Raw genomic sequence first — 24,084 nt, forward strand, 5'->3', positions numbered from 1 at the left:
TACTCTTTTTCCTTCTTTTCTCTTTTTCTTTTCTTCCTTCCTCCCTTCCTTCTTTTTTTTCCTTCTCAGCAAAGGTATTTAAAAATAAAAACAAACAAACAAAAAGAATTTATGAAAAATAAAGAAAATCAGAGGATGCCTAATGGATACAAACTGGGATACTAAGAAAGAGGTGGGGTTTCCCTGGTGGCGCAGTGGTTGAGAGTCCGCCTGCCAATGCAGGGGACACGGGTTCGTGCCCCGGTCCGGGAAGATCCCACATGCTGCGGAGCGGTTAGGCCCGTGAGCCATGGCCACTGAGCCTGCGTGTCCGGAGCCTGTGCTCCGCAACGGGAGAGGCCACAACAGTGAGAGGCCCGCGTAACACACACACACAGAAAAATACCAACCCCAAATAACTTTTGTGAAAACTGAATGCTCAAATTTGTACAAAGTGCCTAGGAGAGTACAAATGATTTTTGTTGTGAGAAAATTGTTGCCCCCCAATTTATGTTCTTTAACGGTCTCTAATGAAGAAAAAAGTATAAGGCTTATTTTATGTGACTTCAAAATTAAGGATAAACTTCTTTGGGTGGAAATTTTAAGAAGAAAACTTTGGGTTTAGTGTAAAAGAACATTTCCTGAAGTTATATACAGACCAAAGATGCATGAACCTCATTGAGAAGTAGCTATTTCTATGTTTAGATGTTTTGAAACAGAGACTGGATAGCAACTCCTCAGTGGTGAAGTTTAAAGTCTCAAGGAGTACATACAAAGAACTCTTCTAATTCTGCTGTTCAGTAAGTCTATGTGGAATGACTGGCTCTACCTTAACATTTAAAATGGATTCCATGAAAATAAATATTCACTCAAAGCAAAGCCACATTGCCTCTTAAAAGATACTGGGTAAGTTCAGGAGAAAAAAAAGCAATTATATAAATTGCCAGAAAGATCTGTGCATAACAGCTTGTCCAGATAACCTGAATATATTGCTTATCAGATAATGGCAAATAAAGATTGTATCTCTCCCCCACTTATGGCACAATACAAATAAAATTATGCTCCACCTCCCCAGAGAGAAAGACAAACAGAGAAAGAGACAGAGTGACAGAGAGAGGGAGAGAGAAAGCATTCTGCATTAACAAGGTGGTGATTGGTGACTTTTTTAGTGTCTCTTGTGTAATTAAACATGCTCTGGAGTCTCAGTGATCAGCTGGAAACCAATTTTGAAAAGCAGCTCTTCTGGAGTGTTTTTTGTTTTGTTTTGTTTTTTGAAAGACTAAAGTGTTTCAAGCACATTAGGAGTTTAGCAAGTCAAATAATATAATAACAATTAGAAAAAGAGGTGTTATTTAGTTAAGGTAATGGCATTTAATGAAAACACTCTAGAGTACCCAGGACCATTGGTAGTAAAATTTTCACACATAAGAGCAAAATTCTATTACTCCCTTGATTCTTTCTCCTTCGAATTTGTTTTATAATTATATGGGAACAATAGAATGAAAAAGACTCCTTCCTCAATAACTGTAGAAGTGGACATCTTTGTGTAGAACAAAATGCATGAAAATAGGAGAAGAAGAATATATTTGGTGCTCAGGGCTTTCAAAAGACAACGTACAGTAGTATGGAGAGATTGAACTTTAACTTATGCAGCCAGCTCCCATAACAAACAGTAAACAATTATTAAATAATTCTTTGTACAAGATATTTTGAGTATCACTCAGGGGAATATAAATAATATAGCACAACATTTCCTGCTGATATGTTTACAATAAAATTGAAAATGACAAAGTAATCAGACCTGCTATGATAGGCATATTGTTTATATTAAAGCCTATCAAATCTCATAGGTCAAATATTATTGTTCCTATATTATAAATATGAAAACTGAGGTTTAGAAATGTTGTCATTTATCCAGACCTTCAATTAATAAATGCTAGAATTTGTTCTCAAACTTAGATATGTCTTACTCTAAACTCAGAATATTTAGCCATTGGACAGATTCAAAGTGGAGAAAGTGATGAGTGCTAAATGAGTGCTGTGAACAGTACTGAATATATAAAAGACATAACTCTGATTTTGGATGAGCTAGAAAGTTTTCATGTAGAATAGAAAGCAGCATTTTCTCTATGAAAGATGATAGTTATTTAGGTAAGCCTAGAAGAAGGAATAGGGTAGATTTTTAGGAATTTGTAAAATTTACTGAAACATAAATATACATTAAAATAATTATCTGCCAATTCAGTGATAACATTGTTGAACATGAAAACTGGTTGGGAAATATTAAACCTTTTTTCAACTCTCAGACAACACAATAAAAATAGCTTCCATCTCTATGTCCAACAAAACCACCCAACTCCCTTAAACATAGAAATAAAATATCTTTAATTTGCCTTTCTCATTCTAGTCTTTAGTCTACCTGGAAATTATTTTACGTATGTCACAAGGTAGGATTACAAATTTGTTTTCCCACATCACGATGGTGATTATTTAGTAATGCTGAAGGTAATTATAATAATCATGGATAATAACCCAACATGTTACGTTTGCTAGTTGTCAGTTATCTTAATACATTACATATATTAATTTAATTAATCTCCACAAGAACCCTCTGAAGGAAGCATATAATTAGTGTCCCTGCTTTACAGAGGAGGAAACTGAGACACCTAGACATTAACTGCTCAAGATTACAAACCTGGTAGGTGCATTTCTGAGATTTGGTTGTATACATCTGGCTCCAGGTTTGCGTCCTTAATGACTATAATCCAACCTCTTTTAGTTAGATAACCAATCACCTAGCACCATTTATTTTAAACATCTATCCTTTGTTCACTGATCTGCAGTTCAATCTCAATTAAATATTGTGTTTATATAATATGGATCTATTTCTGAGCTCTCTTTTCTGTTCCATTTATATATTTTCCTGTTGTTTCACTGATGTAATTCTGTCTTAATTACCGTAGCTTTGCAATAAACCCTGTGGTGAAGAAAAATCCACCAACTCTGTGAATTTTCTTTAATAGTACCTTGACTATTCTTGACTGTTTGTTTTTCCAAATACGTTTTAGAAAAACTTTGTTAGGTAACATCAACAAAGGAAAAAAAAATTAATGGCATTTTAATTTATATATTCTTGAATCTATAGCCCAATTTGGAGATAATTGACATCTTTTCACTTTTAGGCCTTCTAATCTATAAACATAGGATATCTGTTCATCCATTTGGTCTTGTTAGATCATGATTTGCTCACTGTCTCTTAAAATAATTTATGAAATTATTAAGGAGAACTACTCCAAAGATGATGTGTCTTTATTTGTAGTAAACATTTAGGAGAACTGTCTTTTGGACTAAAAATGTGATGTGATCTTTGTTTTCAGATCCATGTTAGGATTTGCTTCTGATTACAACTTTTCAGGGAAATCTTCACTCCACAGACCTCCTGCTCTACAATGAGCAACTTTTATTTCAATCTTAAGATGAAAATTAGACTTGATTCTTACTTTCACAGAAATTATAACCCTGTGGAATTGTAGTTTTATAAAAAAATGTGGTCTTGAATTCAACTTTAGCAGGTGTTGAGACTGTGTCCTCATCCCTTGGTGTACATTGAGTCCTGGAGAACCAAAGCTTGTCAAGTTCATCATTTTTGTAGAAATGTAGCCAGAACAAAATTGTCTCTGATACTGGGTTCCCACCTTCATTTAGATATTTTATCTCTTTAATGATTTTAGGAATATTTTGATAAATTGTTTAAATACTCCTAACTGCTGCCTTTTTAGTTGTTTTCTGGATACTTAGCCACCTATTTTAATATAAACAAGACTCAATTTTATTTATTTAGTTTAAAGTTATTACTACCAGCTCTTCTTGAATATCTTATTATAATTTTTCCTAACTTTTGTCAGTCATGTGCTTATGAGATCATTTATGTTTATATAAAATATACATATTCTACTACTTGTACTTTCTAGTGACATCCTTAAATCTTTATAAATTACTGATATTACTGTTTAATATGAAAGGTGTGAGGAAATCAGAAAGATATAAGATGACTATGGATATGAGCTAATTTTTAACAATAGAAAAAATACATATGGTATGTACTATACATAAAAAGGAAGCCTAAAAACAGAAACATACAAAATATTCATTCAATGATCTTGTATGAATTGAGAAGCACTGTCTGAAATCTTTGTTGTTAAAATAAACAAACAGTCAAAAGGGAGTCTCATGCTTTTAATAATTTTAAGGCCAAATATCAGTTGAATTATCCACATATAAACTTTAAATATGATAGATTTACATACAGGTTCATAATTAGAGACCAAGCCACTTAGTCTCTTAAAATTTAGAGAGATTGTGGAGATTATAGAGTTGAAAGAAAATATTCTGAGTTGCAGAAATGTATGCAAAGCTACAGATCTTTCAAATATGGTGCTGAAGATCTTAATAAAAATATATTTTTTGCCAGCTGTTTACAGATTTTCTAAATTACAGCAAACGCGTTGCAAAAAACCATGTGCCAGATGGAGAAAGGCTCATATTTCCTAAAGTGTTAATGAAGTTTAGTTATAGCAAGTTAGATACAGGAAAAAAAATATTAGTATAAGACATAATGATTTTGTCAAGCCAGCAGCTGCCACAATGAACTACTCAAGTGCCCATATTTGGGCATGTTTCCCATATTAGTTACCACATTTATCATATAATGAAATACTGAAAAATGTTGACTTTTGATGCAAGCCAGGCTTAATGTATGTCACTTATTTATAAAAAACAATTTTAATATAATGTGATATTGTATAACTACAATAATTCTAGAATGCATGAATGGTTTCATGGACTAATTTTTATTCATGTTCATGACAGAGTCACCATTTGAAAATAGTTAAAGGATTGATATGGATGAGCATACACAAAGAATTTTATTCATTTGGGTAATTTCAATGTATTGTTAAATGTGTTTATGTTAATATCTCAAATGTTGGAGATACCAGATAAATTTTTATTACACAAAAGTAGAAAATTGGCCGTTGATAATATTGATACATCCAGAAACTCAAATTTATTCTCATTTTAATGTTATAAAAGTTGTCTTCACAAATACAGTACCAACTTGTCTCAGTAATCAGTAGGCAGAAATATCTTCCTGAGACATGAAATGGTCTCCAGTAACATTGTAATAGATTGTAATATTTTTTCATAAACATTGGCATGTACAGTTATTAGCTTTAGCTTTGAAAACATAAAGAAAATAAAAGATATTTACATTGAATTTAGTAGAAAAGTTGTATTAATGGTAGCCCATATAGAAATTTGTTAAGCTTTGTCAATAATGTTTGTTAATACAAATGAAAAACTGTTTTACCTGTTACTTAAAATGGTGCAAAACTAGTTTATTAAAACTAGTGGATATAGTGTGGTTAGAAAAACTGGTCAGAAATGGTTAGAAACTGTATCTGATTGAGAGTAAACAAGATAATGAGGCCTAAACTAAAATGATATGAAAAATATAATATTGCTTTCCCAAACCAAATACAACAGAATGTTTAAAGTATTACTCATGTTAAGTGATCTATTTTTTTTTTCATTAACACATAAAATTGATGAGTGGAGGGCATTCTGTAAATAGAGAAAAAAATCATTGACTACTACCAGTATGAGCATAAGGATGTTCTTGAGCTTGAGTGTTGAGAAAGTCAGATTTATAAATCTTATCATTTATTTAATACAGTTGTAAATATGTTAATTCAGAGGAACTTGTTAGTCTTTATAATGTCTATTTTTATTAAATGTAATATGTGTTAATATTTATTATGAAATTTATAATGGTTTTTTATTGAAAATCAGATTAGACCAGATAAACTATAAAGTCTTTTTTTACCTTTTAAATATATGTTTATTTGAATATGGCAACCTTTTTAACTCCACATATTGTACCAACCTAATAGATTAGTTTTCTAAGGATAGGAGTGTACTAAGATGAGCAGTGACGCTGCCAAAGCTCTACCAGAATATGTTGTTTGAAATATGTGATATCTAAATGTAGTACACTTTCCCTGCTCAAGTACTGAGGGAAAGGATGTTATCCAAATTGGCTCCTTTATGCTGTTTTAGTTAGGTATGCTATAAGGAAACTTTAGAATTATTTATTCCCCTGTAATGCTTTAAGAATATACATCAGCGGTGACCACTTGTGGTACTGATCATGTATGTGAACAGGTAGATGAAATATCTTTGGGCTCTACATTAAATCGCTCTTAGAAGTTACCTACCCTCATACTTAAAAGGGGTTAAATAGCTCTCCCTACAATCAGTTACTAGAGACTCCCAACAAGCATCATGGCTCAGGGTGGAGAACCAACATTTAATCTGGAAGACAGCTGCATTGTGACCTGACAGCTGCATTTCACTGAAGAAGGAAAATATATATCCTCTAAATTAGCAGAATTAAAAGTCATACTTTTGGGGCTTCCCTGGTGGCGCAGGGGTTGAGAGTCCGCCTGCCGATGCAGGGGACATGGGTTCGTGCCCCGGTCCGGGAAGATCCCACATGCCGCGTAGCGGCTGGACCCATGAGCCATGGCCGCTGAGCCTGTGCGTCCGGAGCCTGTGCTCCACAACGGGAGACGACACAACAGTGAGAGGCCCGCATACCACAAAAAAAAAAAGTAGTACTTTTAATTCATCAGAAAAACTATATAACAACAACAATGGTAAGGTATAGATTTATACAGCTTCTTAGACAGTAGTTAACAAACTGGATATATAGTCAGAAAGACTGGCCTTAGACAACTAGGGAATGGAAGGAACTCTACTCTGGGCACTGATATGGAGATGGCATTTCAAAGTGGGACAAATGGATATTTATCAAAACAAAACCCTTACAGATTCAGTAGCAGCCAGGAACAAACAAGTGATTGCCTTTATTCAGTACCTAGAAGTAGTCTCTTAACTACATTAGATGAGCAGTCATAGAGACACTCAAGCAATGCAAAGAGAGGAAAAAGAAATATCCCTTTCTCAACCTTACCATCAGGCATGAGCTCTGTCTCCTTTCTCATTGCTCTCTATAGGACAATTTCTGAACTATCAAAAATTACTCACCAAGGGCATAAGCTGAAGCTATATTCTTCACAAACATAATTTTTAAAGTCTTCTAATTAAGACTGTGTTTGTTTTAAAAGGTATATTTTTAGATTTTCTAATTTTGAGTAAAAATAATTTACATTTCAATTGGAAGGAAATATGCTAAATGTTCTGAGACCAGTGTTACTACTACTACTGTTATCAACCCTCCCGAGTTGGTCCCTGACAAGGGTCCTTCTGCCCAGTGTTGCTTGTGTCGATAGAACGAGACTGAGTTGGATTCAGAAGCAAAGGAAAGTTTTAGGAAAGCTTTATTCTTCCATCAGAGCATATAGACATGCGAGCTCTCACTCTAGAGTTGACACTGTCCCCTCAGGTGATGGGCGGGGCTGCGTTCTAGGGCTCTGTCATAGGGAAGGGAAGTGGACAGTGTTCCTGCCTGGTGGGCGCAGCTGTGCTGCTCAGGCTCCAGAGAGCAGTGCCTGGTGCAGCGACTCTGCACACAGCCCGCCTCCACCATCTTGAGCTGAGTGTCGTGGACAGCGCTTCTGCCCACCGTAGGGAGCTGAGGTGTCGACGCAGCCTTTTCGCACTGGGAACTCTGGTCTGAGGTGCCGGGGCCAAGGCCTCTGCACATGACAGCCTATGAGCACATGAGACTAGACTAAGCACAAAGGAAAAGGAAAAGGTTAGACATTATTTTATTTCCCACTTTAATTTTTATTTCCCAATAATTGTTAATGAGCTTTGCCAGTGACATCAGTACTATCACTACTATTACTATTTAGTTCCCATTTATTAAATATTTGAAGTGAGTCAGATATTGCTTAACTTCAGCTGAATTCTCTTCAGATAAATTTTAGAGTTTTCTGAGAGAGTATTATTAATATCAACACGGTAATTTAATTGACTTTCCCCGAGGCACACAGCTGAATAAGTATTTGCACCCAAGCAGGCCACCTTCAGGGAATGCATTTTATTTTTTTATTGTTTATTTTTATTTATTTTTTTATACAGCAGGTTCTTATTAGTTATCCACTTTATATATATTAGGGTATACTTGTCAATCCAAATCTCCCAATTCTTCACACCAGCCCACCCCCCGCCACTTTCCCCCCTTGGTGTCCATATGTTTGTTCTCTACATCTGTGTCTCAATTTCTGCCCTGCAAACCGGTTCATCTGTACCATTTTTCTAGGTTCAACATATATGTGTTAATATACGATATTTGTTTTTCACTTTCTGACTTACTTCACTCTGTATGACAGTCTCTAGATCCATCCATGTCTCTACAAATGACCTAATTTCATTCCTTTTATGGCTGAGTAATATTCCATTGTATATATGTGCCACATCTTCTTTATCCTTTCGTCTGTCAATAGGCATTTAGGTTGCTTCCATGTCCTGGCTATTGTAAATAGTGCTGCAAAGAACATTGGGTGCATGTGTCTTTTTGAATTATGATTTTCTCTGGGTATGTGCCCAGTAGTGGGATTGCTGGGTCATATGGTAATTCTATTTTTAGTTTTCTAAGGAACCTCCATACTGTTCTCCAGGGTGGCTGTATCAATTTACATTCCCACCAGAGGTGCACGAGGGACCCCTTTTCTCCACACCCTCTCCAGCATTTGTTATTTGTAGATTTTCTGATGATGCCCATTCTAACTGGTGTGAGGTGATACCTCATTGAAGTTTTGATTTGCATTTCTCTAATAATTAGTGATGTTGAGCAGCTTTTCATGTGCTTCTTGGTCATCTGTATGTCTTCTTTGGAGAAATGTCTATTTAGGCCTTCTGCCCATTTTTGGATAGGGTTGTTTTTTTTTTTAATATTGAGCTGCATGATCTATTTATATATTTTGGAGATTAATCCTTTGTCCGTTGATGCATTTGAAAATATTTTCTCTCTTTCTGAGGGTTGTCTTTTCATCTTGTTTATAGTTTCCTTTGCTGTGCAAGAGCTTTTAAGTTTCATTAGGTCCCATTTGTTTATTTTTGTTTTTATTTCCATTTCTCTAGGAGTGGATCAAAAAAGATCTTGCTGTGATTTATGTCAAAGAGTGTTCTTCCTAAGTTTTCCTCTAAGAGTTTTATAGTGTCCAGTCTTACATTTAGGTCTCTAATCCATTTTGAGTTTATTGTGTATGGTGTTAGGGAGTGTTCTAATTTCATTCTTTTACATGTAGCTGTCCAGTTTTCCCAGCACCACTTATTGAAGAGACTGTCTTTTCCCCATTGTATATCCTTGCCTCCTTTGTCATAGATTAGTTGACTATAGGTGTGTGGGTTAATCTCTGGGCTTTCTATCCTGTTCCATTGATCTATATTTCTGTTTTTGTGCCAGTACAATATTGTCTTGATTACTGTAGCTTTGTAGTATAGTCTGAAGACAGGGAGTCTGATTCCTCCAGCTCCATTTTTTTCCCTCAAGACTGCTTTGGCTGTTTGGGGTCTTTTGTGTCTCCATACAAATTTTAAGATTTTTTGTTCTAGTTCTGTAAAAAATGCCATTGGTAATTTGTTAGGGATTGCATTGAATCTGTACATTGCTTTGGATAGTATAGTCATTTTCACAATGTTGATTCTTCCAACCCAAGAACATGGTGTATCTCTCCATCTGTTTGTATCATCTTTAATTTCTTTCATCAGTGTCTTATAGTTTTCTGTATACAGGTGTTTTGTCTCCCTAGGTAGGTTTATTCCTAAGTATTTTATTCTCTTTGTTGCAATGGTAAATGGGAGTGTTTCTTTAATTTCTTCTCCAGATTTTTCATCATTAGTGCATAGGAATGCAAGAGATTTCTGTGCATTAATTTTGCATCCTGCAACTTTACGAAATTCATTGATTACCTCTAGTAGTTTTCTGGTGGCATCTTTAAGGTTCTCTATGTATAGTATCACATCATCTGCAAACAGTGACAGTTTTACTTCTTTTCCAATTTGTATTCCTTTTATTTCTTTTCCTTCTCTGATTGCTGTTGCTAGGACTTCCAAAACTATGTTGAATAATAGTGGCAGGAGTGGACATCCTTGTCTTGTTCCTGATCTTAGAGGAAATGGTTTCAGTTTTTCACCATTGAGAATGATGTTTGCTGTGGGTTTGTCGTACATGGCCTTTATTATGTTGAGGAAACTTCCCTCAATGCCTACTTTCTGCAGGGTTTTTATCATAAATGGGTGTTGAATTTTGTCAAAAGCTTTTTCTGCATGTATTGAGATGATCATATGATTTTTCTTCTTTAATTTGTTAATATGGTGTATCCCATTGATTGATTTGCATATATTGAAGATCCTTGCATCCCTGGAATAAATCCCACTTGATCATGGTGTATGATACTTTTAATGTGTTGTTTGATTCTGTTTGCTAGTATTTTGTTGAGGACTTTTGCATGTATATTCATCAGTGATATTGGTCTGTAATTTTCTTTTTTTGTTTTTTTTTTGTAGTATCTTTGTATGGTTTTGGTTTCAGGGTGATGGTGGACTCATAGAATGAGTTTGGGAGTGTTCCTTCATCTGCAATTTATGGAAGAGTTTGACAAGGTTGGGTGTTAGCTCTTCTCTGAATGTTTGATAGAATTCACCTGTGAAGCCATCTGGTTCTGGTCTTTTGTTTGTGGGAAGATTTTTAATCACAGTTTCAATTTCATTACTTGTGATTGGTCTGTTCATATTTTCCATTTCTTCCTTGTTCAGTCTTGGAAGGTTATACCTTTCTAAGAATTTGTCCTTTTCTTCCAGCTTGTCCATTTTATTGGCTTAGAGTTGCTTGTAGTACTCTCTTAGGTTGCTTTGTATTTCTGTGGTGTCTGTTGTAACTTCTCCTTTTTCATTTCTAATTTTATTGATTTTAGTCCTCTTCCTCTTTTTCTTGAGGAGTTTGGCTAATGGTTTACCAATTTTGTTTATCTTCTCAAAGAACCAGCTTTTAGTTTTATTGATCTTTGCTTTTGTTTTCTTTGTTTCTATTTAATTTATTTCTGCTCTGATTTTCATGATTTCTTTCCTTCTATTAACTTTGGATTTTGTTTGTTGTTCTTTCTCTAGTTCCGTTAGGTGTAAGGTTAGATTGTTTATTTGAGATTTTTGTTGTTTCTTGAGGTAGGGTTTTATTGCTATAAAGTTCCCTCTTGGAACTGCTTTTGCTGCATCCCATAGATTTTGAATCATCATGTTTTCATTGTCATTTGTCTGTAGGTATTTTTTGATTTCCTCTTTGATTTCTTCAGTGATCTCTTGGTTATTTAGTAATGTATTGTTTAGCCTCCATGTGTTTGTGTTTTTTATATTTTTTTCCCTGTAATTGCTTTCTAATCTCATAGTGTTGTTATCAGAAGAGATGCTGGATATGATTTCAATTTTCTTAAATTTACTGAGGTTTGATTTGTGACCCAAGAAGTGATCTATCCTGGAGAATGTTCCATGTGCACTTGAGAGGAAAGTGTAATCTGCTGTTTTCGCATAGAGTGTCCTATAAATATCAGTTAAATATATCTGGTCTATTGTGTCATTTAAGACTTGTGTTTCCTTATTAATTTTATGTTTGGATGATCTGTCCATTGGTGTAAGTGAGGTGTTAAACTCCCCCACTATTATTGTGTTACTGTTGATTTCCTCTTTTATAGCTGTTAACATAAGCCTTATGTATTGAGGTGCTCCTATGTTGAGTGCATATATATTTATAATTGTTATATCTTCTTCCTGGATTCATCCCTTGATCATTATGTAGTGTTCTTCTTTGTGTCTTGTAATATTCTTTATTTTAAAGTCTATTTTATCTGATATGAATATTGCTACTCCAGCTTTCTTTTGATTTCCATTTGCATGGAATATCTTTTTCCATCCCCTCACTTTCAGTCTGTACATGTCCCTAAGTCTGAAGTGGGTATCTTGTAGACAGCATATATATGGTTCTTGTTTTTGTATCCATTCAGCGAACCTGTGTCTTTTGGTTGGAGCATTTAATCCATTCACGTTTAAGGTAATTATCTATATGTATGTTCCTATCACATTTTCTTAATTGTTTTGGGTTTGATTTTGTAGGTCCTTTTCTTCTCTTGTGTTTCCCACTTAGAGAAGTTCCTTTACATTTGTTGTAGAGCTGGTTTGCTGGTGCTGAATTCTCTTAGCTTTTGCTTGTCTGTGAAGCTTTTGATTTCTCCATCGAATCTGAATGAGATCCTTGCCAGGTAGAGTAATCTTGGTTGCAGGTTCTTCCCTTTCATCACTTTAAATATATCATACCACTCCCTTCTGGCTTGTAGAGTTTCTGCTCAGAAATCAGCTGTTAACCTTATGGGAGTTCCCTTGTATGTTATTTGTTGTTTTTCCCTTGCTGCTTTCAATAATTTTTCTTTGTCTTTAATTTTTTCCAATTTGATTACTATGTGTTACGGCGTGTTTCTCCTTGAGTTTTTCCTGTATGGGACTCTCTGTGCTTCCTGGACTTGGGTGGCTATTTCCTTTCCCATGTTAGGGAAGTTTTCTACTATAATCTCTTCAAATATTTTCTCGGTCCTTTCTCTCTCTTTTCTCCTTCTGGGACCCCTATAATGTGAATGTTGTTGCATTTAATGTTGTCCCAGAGGTCTCTTAGGCTGTCTTCATTTCTTTTCCTTCTTTTTCTTTATTCTGTTCTGTGGCAGTGAATTCCACCATTCTGTCTTCAAGGTCACTTATCCATTCTTCTGCATCAGCTCTTCTGCTATTGATTCCTTCTAGTGTATTTTCATTTCAGTTATTGTATTGTTCATCTCTTTTGTTTTTTCTTTATTTCTTCTAGGTCTTTGTTAAACATTTCTTGCATCTTCTCGATCTTTGCCTCTATTCTTTGTCCGAGGTCCTGGATCATCTTCACTATCATTATTCTGAATTCTTTTTCTGGAAGGTTGCCTATCTCCACTTCATTTAGTTGTTTTTCTTTGGTTTTATCTTGTTCCTTCATCTGGTACATAGCACTCTGCCTTTTCATTTTGTCTCTTTCTGTGAATGTGGTTTTTGTTCCACAGGCTGCAGAATTGTATTTCTTCTTTCTTCTGCTGTCTGCCCTCTGGTGGATGATTCTATCTAAGAGTCTTGTGCATGTTTCCTGATGGGAGGGACTCAGGGAATGCATTTTAAAACACTTTGTTACATTGGTTTGCACAGTATCTGAACATAATTTGTTTGCATCTGGGTTACAGATAATACAACCTTATACATTCATGTAAGCTCCTCAAGTATCTAAGGAGTGATTTTATTCCTATTTTGTTCTGTAGACATAGGTAGAAATCATTCTCTGGAATTTGCTGGCCTGTGTGGTCATTCCTGAGTACATCTCTTCTACCAACAAGCAACATAGTCTTAATTGATGGTTAAGAATACATTTCAAACCATCACTGTTTCAGATACCTGCTATGATATGGAACTCTGGGGGAAACTATCCTATTTTTTTTTCTTTTCCCATATGCTAAAATATATCTGAAAATATTTCCAGAGGTCAATTCTTGCTTTGCCAACAGAGAACATTAGGGCCACCTCTTCTGTAATGTTTAGATAGCTTACTATCTGAGAACACTGATTTTGTTTCTCAGGTTTTATAGAAGAAACTTGCCTGCACTACAGAAATACTCTTTAACTCATTTTTTATTATGATTAAGCATTTGTCTAATAATGAATTTTGTTGACCTTTTTCCCCAGTTCCTGGGAAGTCACCTCTAAACTCTTGGATCTTCCTTAGCGACAGAAGTGTCATTGTTATTCATGGTGGGTTCTGACTACACTTGATGGTTTATACTGAGGTGGCTTAGGGTGGGCCCCTAGATAATTTGTGTGAAAGAGATGACTCAGGATAGAGGCTGGCCATGGACCAACCATGCGAGGATTAGCATTTAAAGCAACATGATATCCAGATTTCCCTGGAGGTCTAGTGGTTAAGACTCCATGCTTCCAATGTAGAGTGTGCAGGTTTGATCCCTGGTCAAGGAAGTAAGATCCCACATGCCACGTGGTACAGCCATAAAATAAAATAAATAAAATAAAATAAATAAAATAAAATAGTTAAATATATTTTAAAAGCTATTTCAAAATTAAAATACATTAAAAAAAATAAAAGCAACATGATATAAACCAGCCCTCTGGAGAGATGAGTGAAGCTGGAAATTGAGTTCAATAACATGACCAATGATCCAACCAAGCATCCTTATAGAATGAAACCCCAGGAATTCCCTGGTGGTCCAGTGGTTAGGACTCCATGCATTCATTGTTGAGGGCCCATATTCAGTCCCTGGTCTGGGAACTAAGATCCCAAGCTGTGTGGCATGGCCAGAAGAAAGAAAGAATGAAACCTCAACCAAAACTTTTAGATACTAAAACTCAGGTGACCTTTCTTGGTTAGCAACTCTCTCTGTGTAGTATCATACATATACTGGGAAGTTGATGCTTCCTGATTCCACAGGCAGAGGACAACAGAGGATTTGTGCTTGAAATCCTCCTAGAGTTTGCTCTATGTGTCTCTCTCTTTGGCTGGTTCTGATTTGTACCTATTTGCTATAATCAAACTGTAATCATAAGCATAGCTCTTTCTGAGTTCTTTGGGTTATTCTGGTAAATTATCAAATCTGAAGCAGTGTTGAGAACCCTCAAATTTATAACAAGCTGGTCAGAAGTGAGGGTGGCCTGGGGACCCCAAAACTTGTGGCTAGTCTGCAATGAGGGCAGTCTTCTGGAGGACCACTCCCTTAACCTAGAAATTCTGGCCGAACTCTGATTAGTTGGAGTAATCAGAGCAAAGTATTTAAATATATGATTTTACTTTCAATTTAAAACTATACCAATAAAATATTGTGAGATATTTAAGGATATTCAAATATAGTATAATACGAGTTTATGTGTAGTGTTTAAATATTACGATTATATTAACATCATAGACAAAAATGTGTATATTAGGTTCTAATATTTCCAAGTGTTGAAGCCTAAGTGTTTTTGTAGCAATTTATCTTTAATTTAAAATTAATTTAATTTGCTTCATTTAAAATTGTGATCTTCATAATACCCGGAAGCGTAAAACTCCTAGAAGTAAATATAAGTGGTAACCTTCTTGATATCAATATTGATGATGATTTCTTGGATTTAACACCAAAAGCAAAGGCAAAAAAAGCAAAAATAAACAAATAGGACTACATCAAACTAAAAAGCTTCTGTACAGCAAAGGAAACCATCAACAAAATGAAAAGGCAATCTACTGAATGGGAGAAAATATTTGCAAATCATGTATCTGATAAAGGGTTAATATTTAAAACATGTAAAGAACTCACACAATTCAATAGCAAAAATACAAACAATCCAATTAATTAGTGTGAAGGTTCCTCAAAAAACAAGAAGTAGAAGTACTATATAAGCCAGAAATTTCATTTTTGATTATTTATCCAAATAAAATGAAAACACTAACTCAAAAAGATATATTCACCCCAATGTTCATTGCAGTATTATTGGATATGGAAATAACCTAAGTACCCATTGATGGATAAATAGGTAAGGAAATTGTGAGATATTTATATATGAACAGTATTTGCCCACAGAAAGGAAGGAAATCTTGACATCTGCAATGACATGGATGGACTTTGAGGGCATTATGCTAAGTGAAATAAGTCAGACAGAGAAGGACAAATGTAATCTCATTTATGCATGGAATTTTTTAAAAAAACAAAAAAAAAACCCACGAGCCCATAGGTATAGAGAACAGATGGATGGTCTCCAGATTCAGGGGTAAGGAGTGGGTAAATGGATGAAGTGGCTCAAAAGGCACAATCTTCCAGTTATAAAATAAATATGTCATGGGATTGTAATGTACTGCCTGGTGACTATAGTTAATAATACTGTATTGCATATTTGAAAGTTGCTAAGAGTAGATCTTAAAAGTTTTCACCACAAGAAAAGAATCTGTAATTATGTATGGTGATGATGTTAATTAGACTTACTGTGGTAATCACTTCACAATATATACAAATATTTAATCAGTTTTATGACTGAAACTAAAATAATGTTATATGTCAATTATACCTCAATTTAAAAAAAGAGACCCTTGAAAACCGTTTAAGAACAGAAGTAAAGAATACTCTAGCTTCAGGTTGTTGGGTGCTCCCCTTATTTTTTCCTTTTGAAATCTTGAAATAACTGACAGAAGTTATTTAAAAATAATAATAATAAAATTACAGAACTAGAACAAAACATTTCACAATTTGTATGGAAACACAAAAGACACTGAATAGCCAAAGCAATCTTGAGAAAGAAAAATGGACTGGAGGAATCAGGCTTCCTGACTTCTGACTATACTACAAAGCTACAGTAATCAAGACAGTATGGTACTGGCACAAAAACAGAAATACAGATCAATGGAACAGGATAGAAAGCCCAGAGAGAAACCCATGCACCTATGGTCATCTTATTTTTGATAATGGATGCAAGAATATACAATGGAGAAAAGACAGTCTCTTCAATAAGTGTTGCTGGGAAAACTGGACAGCTACATGTAAAAGAGTCGTATTAGAATACTCCCTTACACCATACACAAAAATAAACTCAAAGTGGATTAAAGACCTAAATGTAAGACCAGACACCATAAAACCCTTAGAGGAAAACATAGGCAGAACACTCTATGACATAAATCACAGCAAGGTCCTTTTTGACCCACCTCCTAGAGAAATGGAAATAAAAACAAAAATCAACAAATGGGACCTAATGAAACTTAAAAGCTTTTGCACAGCAAAGGAAACCATAAACAAGAGCAAAAGACAACCCTCAGAATGCGAGAAAATATTTGCAAATGAAGCAACTGACAAAGGATTAACCTCCAAAATTTACAAGCAGCTCATGCAGCTCAATATCAAAAAAACAAACAACCCAATCCAAAAATGGGCAGAAGACCTAAATAGACATTTCTCCAAAGAAGATATACAGATTGCCAACAAACACATGAAAGGATGCTCAACATCACTAATCATTAGAGAAATGGAAATCAAAACTTCAATGAGGTATCACCTCACACCAGTCAGAATGGCCATCATCAAAAAATCTACAAACAATAAATGCCGGAGAGGGTGTGGAGAAAAGGGAACACTCTTGCACTGCTAGTTGGAATGTGAATTGGTTCAGCCACTATGGAGAACAGTATGGAGGTTCCTTAAAAAACTAAAAATAGAACTACTATACCACCCAGCAATCCCACTACTGGGCATATACCCTGAGAAAACCATAATTCAAAAAGAGTCATGTACCACAATATTCATTGCAGCTCTATTAACAATAGACAGGACATGGAAGCAACCTAAGTGTCCATTGACAGATGAATGGATAAAGAAGATGTGGCACATATATACTATGGAATATTACTCAGCCATAAAAAGAAATGAAATTGAGTTATTTGTAGTGAGGTGGATGGACCTAGAGTCTGTCATACACAGTGAAGTAAGACTGTCATACAGAGTGAAGAAGTAAGTCAGAAAGAGAAAAACAAATACAGTATGCTAACACATATATATGGAATCTAAAAAAAAAAAAAAAGATTCTTAAAAAGCTAGGGTCAGGACAGGAATAAAGACGCAGACGTAGAGAATGGACTTGAGGACACGGGGAGGGAAGAAGGGTAAGCTGGGATGAAGTGAGAGAGTGGCACTGACATATATACACTACCAAATGTAAAATAGATAGCTAGTGGGAAGCAGCCGCATAGCACAGGGAGATCAGCTCAGCTCAGTACTTTGTGACCACCTCAAGGGGTGGTATGGGGAGGGTGGGAGAGAAGGAGACACAAGAGGGAGGAGATATGGGGATATATGTGTATGTATAGCTGATTCACTTTGTTATAAAGCAGGAGCTAACACACCATTGTAAAGCAATTATACTCCAATAAAGATGTTAAAAAATAATAGTAGTAATAATAAATTTAAGTGTTTCTAGGGGAGATGGCAGAAGAACTAGAAGCAGCTTTCACCTACCTGCTCTGGTGGAATGACACCTGCATCCATGGATGGGACAAAGGAGGGCATACAGGATTCATGGGGAGAAGCAGAGACTTGAACAACCATTTATGTAAAGAAATCTGGAAGTGCCTATGCTACCACTAAATCCTGTGAAAAGGCTTTGCAAACAACAGCAAAATGAAGTGATAAAGTACCTTTGAATAGGAGAGAAAAGCTGCTAAAGATGCAAAGGAGTTGGTCAGCCCTTGTCTGTGTCCCAGGTTCCAAGAAGAGTGGGATCATGTTGAAATAATATATAGCATATTGGGCCAGAAGGCATTTGGCCTCCGTGAACTGTGTGCCAGCAGAGTGGCAGAAATCCTTTAGAATAAAATGCACAAAATGGAAGAAGTGAAGAATTTGAATTTTTATGCATTTTTTTAGCATCATGACTTTGCAGCAAATTTTGTCCTCATGGATGCAGAGAAAGGAGACAGTCTTATGGGTGGAGACTTTTGAGATTGCAGCCAAGTATGTGTGTTGGACAATGGAAAACCACCCACAGAACAACCCTTTCATATGTATGCACTTGTCTCAACTTTGTCAGTTTGCTGCTGCAAGAATTCAGGTTTCTGGGGAACAAAGTGCTGAAGCTGACTCAGAAAACTGACAATGTTGAGACTAGCTGTGCTCTGAGAGCCATTTTTCATTACGTGGACTCACTGACCTGACAGAAGAGTCAAGCCTCTTGGCAGCTGCGCTCCTCAGCACTTCCTACTGCCAACCTGCCACCTTTTTTTTTTTAAAGCAGCAGCCTCAAGAGGCTATTTATTTATTTATTTGTTTGCTTTTTTGGCTGCACCTTGCAGCATGTGGGATCTTAGTTCCCTGACCAGCGATTGAATCCATGCTCCCTGCAATGGAAGCACGGAGTCTTAATCACTGGTCCACCAGGGAAGTCCCCCACCTGCCTTCTTCTCCCCTACCTCCCAGTCAGCACTCAGGTTTACGTTGGGACCTCCTCACAAAAGTGGTGTTAGTCTCCATATGAGCAGCATTTTTAAGATAAATTCTGAGGATCTAATGTATAGCACGGTAACTATAGTTGATAAAACTATATTGTATAATTGAAGTTTGTTGAAAGTAGAACTTAAGTATTCTCACCAAAAAAAAAAAAGAAAGGCTAATATGTTAAGTAATGAATGTGTTAATTAACTCGATTGTGGGAATCCTTTCACAATGTATACATATATCAAAGCACCTTGTGTACTTTAAATGTATTATTATTTTATTTGTCACTCATACCTCAGTAAAGCTGAAAAAACAGTCAAAAAAAGAAACATACTGTGCATAAGAGAGGACTAGAGGAATGTTCCTTGATACACCCATCCTTGAAGGTTTACAGCACAGTTTGGCTCTATCTGCCTATTATAATCCTTAAGATGGATTTCGAAGCACAGGGAAATGGTTTTGACCATTTCCCTTCACTTTAACTCTTCAAAATAAACAGAAAAGAACAGTACACTTTTGTGAAACTCCCACCCTATCCTAGTCTGTCAGCTGGCTAGACAGCCACTGTAATTTTATGCATGATTTTACTGTTGAGGTGTTAAGAGGGCTCACGGGGTGGCCTGCCACCCTTGTCCCTTCTAACCTCAGTACGGGGAGAGGGGAGACCTACCCAAGGGATTTGCAGAGTTCTCTGTGTGATGGCTCTTGGGTTGAGCATTAGCTTCATCTGTGCAGCACTACAGCCTCACTGTGGAGCGAGGCTTTATCGCATGTGACCTGGAGACCAAAGGGTTGGGAGAAGTTCTGGAGGTAGGAACAAAATACAGGCCCAGGCTTTCTTACCTCTGTATACCTGTTGACATTAAGTGAGCAGTGGACCAGACTGGGGCAAAGGTCATGTTTAGACCAGTGAAGCTCAGCTCCCACCATGTCTCACTGGGTAGACAACTTCCACACTGCCCTCTCTGTCTCCAATGTTCTCCCTGCCGTGATGGGGCATCCCCATGGTGCAGGAGTCCTTTATTGCTCTCCCTGCTACTTCCTGGTTTCCTCTAGGTGGGGCAGTTCTCCACCTTCTCTGGGGAAGAATTGGGTGGGAGGTTCTATAGACCAGCCTGGCTGCTCTCAGTGTGAGCCAGTTAAAAGCAAACGCAAGAAAACAAACCAAAAACAAAAACATAAAACATTTGGCACGCCAGGACAGACGGATCCTGGGGTAGCCTCCTGTGAACTTTGGAATTTAACATGTTTATCTCTTCCTTGGGTGTGGACATGTGAAATATTCCAGATGTCTGTTTTATTCAAATCCTTGGTTGGTTTGGTTTGCAGTTAACTGACAGAACTGTCTCTATGAATAGAGTTATGTGTACCCCAAGGAAGGAGGGGTTGGGAGTGGCAAAATATAGACTTTCATGGTGATTAGACTTATCGTGGTGATCATTTTGAAATGTAAAGAAATATCAAGTCAGTATGTCGTGTAACAGGACCTAACGTGGTATTGTAGTTCAATTATACTTCAAAGACAAAGAAACAATCACATAGAAAAAGAGATCAGATTTGTGGTTACGAGGGGTGGGAGGATTGGATGAAGGCAGTCAAAAGGTGCAAACTTCCAGTTATAAGATAAATAAGTACTAGAGATGTAGTGTACAACATGATAAATATAATTAACATTGCTGTATGTATATGAAAGTGTCTAAGAGAGTAAATCCTGCGTTTTCATCCCAAGGAAAAAATATTTTTGTTTCTTTTTCTTTTATTTTATATCTATAGGAGATGATGGATGTTCACTAAACTTATTGTGGTAATAAAATATATATGCATGCCCCTGTGTGCCCTGTCTCTTCATAAAAACATGCTTAAATGTGAACGTGATTCTAAGAGTTAATTGTAAAAATATTTATAGTTGTAGTGCTCCAGTTTCCAGGTCTTTGAGTGATGCCTCTGCAGTGTGGGTGCTGAATAGTTTGTGTGAAAATTATGTTCTGAGCACTCGCTGGCCTGGGCACCGATTCTATGTCTAAGTGCATCAGTACCACGTGCAACATTTGCAGCCAAGCAAGGGCAAAAGATGCTGGGAAGCCCGTGTGTGGTTTTCATATGCAGACCCCAACTGAAGGGTCAGAATCAGAGTCTCTGAATCACCATCTCTTTACTATACCTGGTTTTTTGAGCCATAGTCCATTCACTCATCATCACACCAATATCCCTGATACTCATTCTTGACCCATCCTGTATCCTTCAGGGCACTGTGATACCTACTGTACAATAAATAGAATAAACTGAACCTTGTATGTTCCATTCAAAATAAAAAGGCTTACAAGGGAAAAGAAGTAAAGTGTTCTTATCAATTTTTCTCTAGCAACAGCAATACTTATCAAAAATGTATTAAATGTTGCTTACTTCTGTTATTGAATGAATTATAGTAACAGCTTCAAACAAAATGCACAGGATACTAGCCAATTTTTCTTAGCCTCAACTGCATATCACCTGAGGATCTGGCCTTACTGTCTATAGTCTTTTATTTCACCCAACATTTTACTATTAATGAAGTAAATTACAGGAGCTTTAAAATCATCAAATGATCAATTTTACTTTCAATAAAATTTCATAATTTATCAGAAAAGAAAGTAAAACAACTATGCTAATTGGGTTATGCTTCACCAAAAGAGATGGAGAATGGGACCACTTTAAATAGAAAGAGGTTTTGTTCTTAACTGCTGCAGGGTGAACTATGAGAGGTTAAACTATAAGACACAGAAGAGAAAAAAGTTCACAGATTTCAAAGACAGAATACGTTCTAGAGTTCAGAAAAATGAGGCATAGTGTCTCTCCTCTAGTCCTAATATAGGCCATTGACGCTGTGAAATTTGCTGAAGCAGTTCTCCGGCAGGTCAAAAAGCATAAATGATTCAAGGAACTACCAGAATAAGAAATTCATTTCCTCTTCCAACATTATTTTATATATTTATATTAGTTATAGCTTTTATTTTTTTAAAAATGTGGGGGGTTTTCAAGAGATAGCCCATTAATGAATGAAGTTAGATTAAATGATATGATACAGGGTCCCTTCCTAAGCTGCACACAGGAGAGCTAATGATTGGAAAGGCTTATAAGCATCTCTCAGAAGCTGATCCACAATGTTTCTCCTTCTTTATCTTGCTGGCCACATGCAACGTTATTCCTTTTCCAGAAGAAATTGAGTCCATATGGCAAAAGAGCCTATTTAGAGCTCATGAGATTACAAGTTAAACATCCAAGTGCCATGAGAAAATGATTTCTAACATCACCAATTAAAAATCCCTTGGGATGAAATTCTAATTATTCTTGCTAAGTGAGGTACCTGTTCCTTGTCCAGTTAGCTGTGACTGAACAAATAAAGTGGAGAGTCTCTGCAAACAAAGGATTCTGATCCTACCATGGAGTGTTTAAAGCCAGACTCATATTCACCCTTCAGTGACTTTCTGGCAGTTATGTATGGAAATTTTATTAATATAATTATATAATAAGTAAATAAGTAAAATATTTTTTATTAAAAGTAGAGTCAAGTAGTTAATTGGATTTTTCTTCTTTTCATATTTTAGCTATGTTGCTTCTGACTATCAATTAGTAATAACAAACAAAGGGAATTTAAAGTTAATTTCATATAATCATAGATTTCTATGGGGAAAACAGTGTTCTGTATATTCTTCCTGTAATATGATTTCACTGAACTTTTTTATAACTTATTCTTTTCACTTAGATCCCATAAGCATAACCAGCTTGTTTCTTTCCCTTAGGATTAAGGATTGTTTTAATAATAGGCCTCCCATATCCCCATAACAATGTCACAACATGATAAAATAAAGAGAAAAGAGGAGGTGAAGTAATCCCTAGAGAAAGGAAACATATTTCCTACTTGCCTTTTTATTCCACAGTGTGTTGATAAGTTGGATGAATAAAAATGTATGCACGTGTGCTTTGTTTTTCAGGCAGTTTTCTAAATATTAACCTTTGGACTTTGACTTTATCCCACTGCTGAAGTATGGATGACTGATGAGTGTGTGTGTGTGTATATATATATATATATATGCTGGATTTCATTTAATAGGTCATTATTAGGAGACCAATTTATAACTGTATCTAATAAACATTCACATAATCACTGAGATACTGCAATTTTTAAAAAAGGGTATTCATGTGTATAGAAGAATGCTGAATTTCTTCTGTAATTAGGGTAGCTCTCCATAAAGTAAAAAATAAAACCTTGAATTTCAGTGACTTAACATAAAAGAAGTTTACTTCTCACTCATTTAGCTAGCTAATGTGGGTATTCCTGTCTGATGTGGGAATGTTTTCTCTATCTGCTGATTCAGGGACCAAGTTACTCTGGACTATGGTTCTGCTGTCCCCCAGAAACTTAAAGAATCCTCTGCTCTCGGTCCTCAAAAGGGAAAAGTAAGAGTAAAGGGAAGATTCCCCTGACCCTTAATTGACTTTATCTAGAATGACACATATCATTCTGCTCACATTTCACTGGAGACAACTCATATGACCACCATGTAAGGAGTCTATGGAATGTCGTCTCTAGCTGAGAAGCCACTTCCCAATGAGACCTGTATAACATGGAAAAGGAAATAGATTTTGTTGTAAATCATTTATATATGTTGCATCTTCCATAAAGATATTCAGGAAAGTTAAAAGAAATTTCGCACCTTGGACAGAGTTAAACAATCTCAGCTTTATACAAAGCTTAGCATTCACCAAATCTGAATTCTGACTTTAAATTCCCTATCCAGTGTGAAGTTACAAAACAATGGAAACCAGATAATATATAGCACAGTTAATATTTCCTTAATTGGGAATTGTTCTGGACTATAGACTGTCACTCAATGGATAGACATGTATTTCTTCATTTTGCTCTTACATGTGCCAAACCAATATAGGATTTACTATAAAAGTATAGTAATAGCAGTATACTAATATATCAATGTAGTTGATATACAGGTACAGCTTATAAGTTATGGTGTATTCACCGATGCCACAGAATTTGCAAATGAAATAATCTATCACAGATTATTCAGCCAGT

At 35.8% G+C, this 24,084-nt stretch overlaps 1 pseudogene; it reads left to right on the forward strand.

Moving 5' to 3' along the window:
- The first annotated feature begins 14,222 nt into the window (after positions 1–14,222).
- On the forward strand, positions 14,223–18,811 carry LOC114892057 (annotated as a pseudogene).
- The last annotated feature ends 5,273 nt before the right edge of the window (positions 18,812–24,084 follow it).

Source organism: Monodon monoceros, unplaced genomic scaffold, assembly GCF_005190385.1.
Source record: "Monodon monoceros isolate NGI ecotype Baffin Bay Population unplaced genomic scaffold, NGI_Narwhal_1 Super_Scaffold_12, whole genome shotgun sequence".
NCBI lineage: Eukaryota > Metazoa > Chordata > Mammalia > Artiodactyla > Monodontidae > Monodon > Monodon monoceros.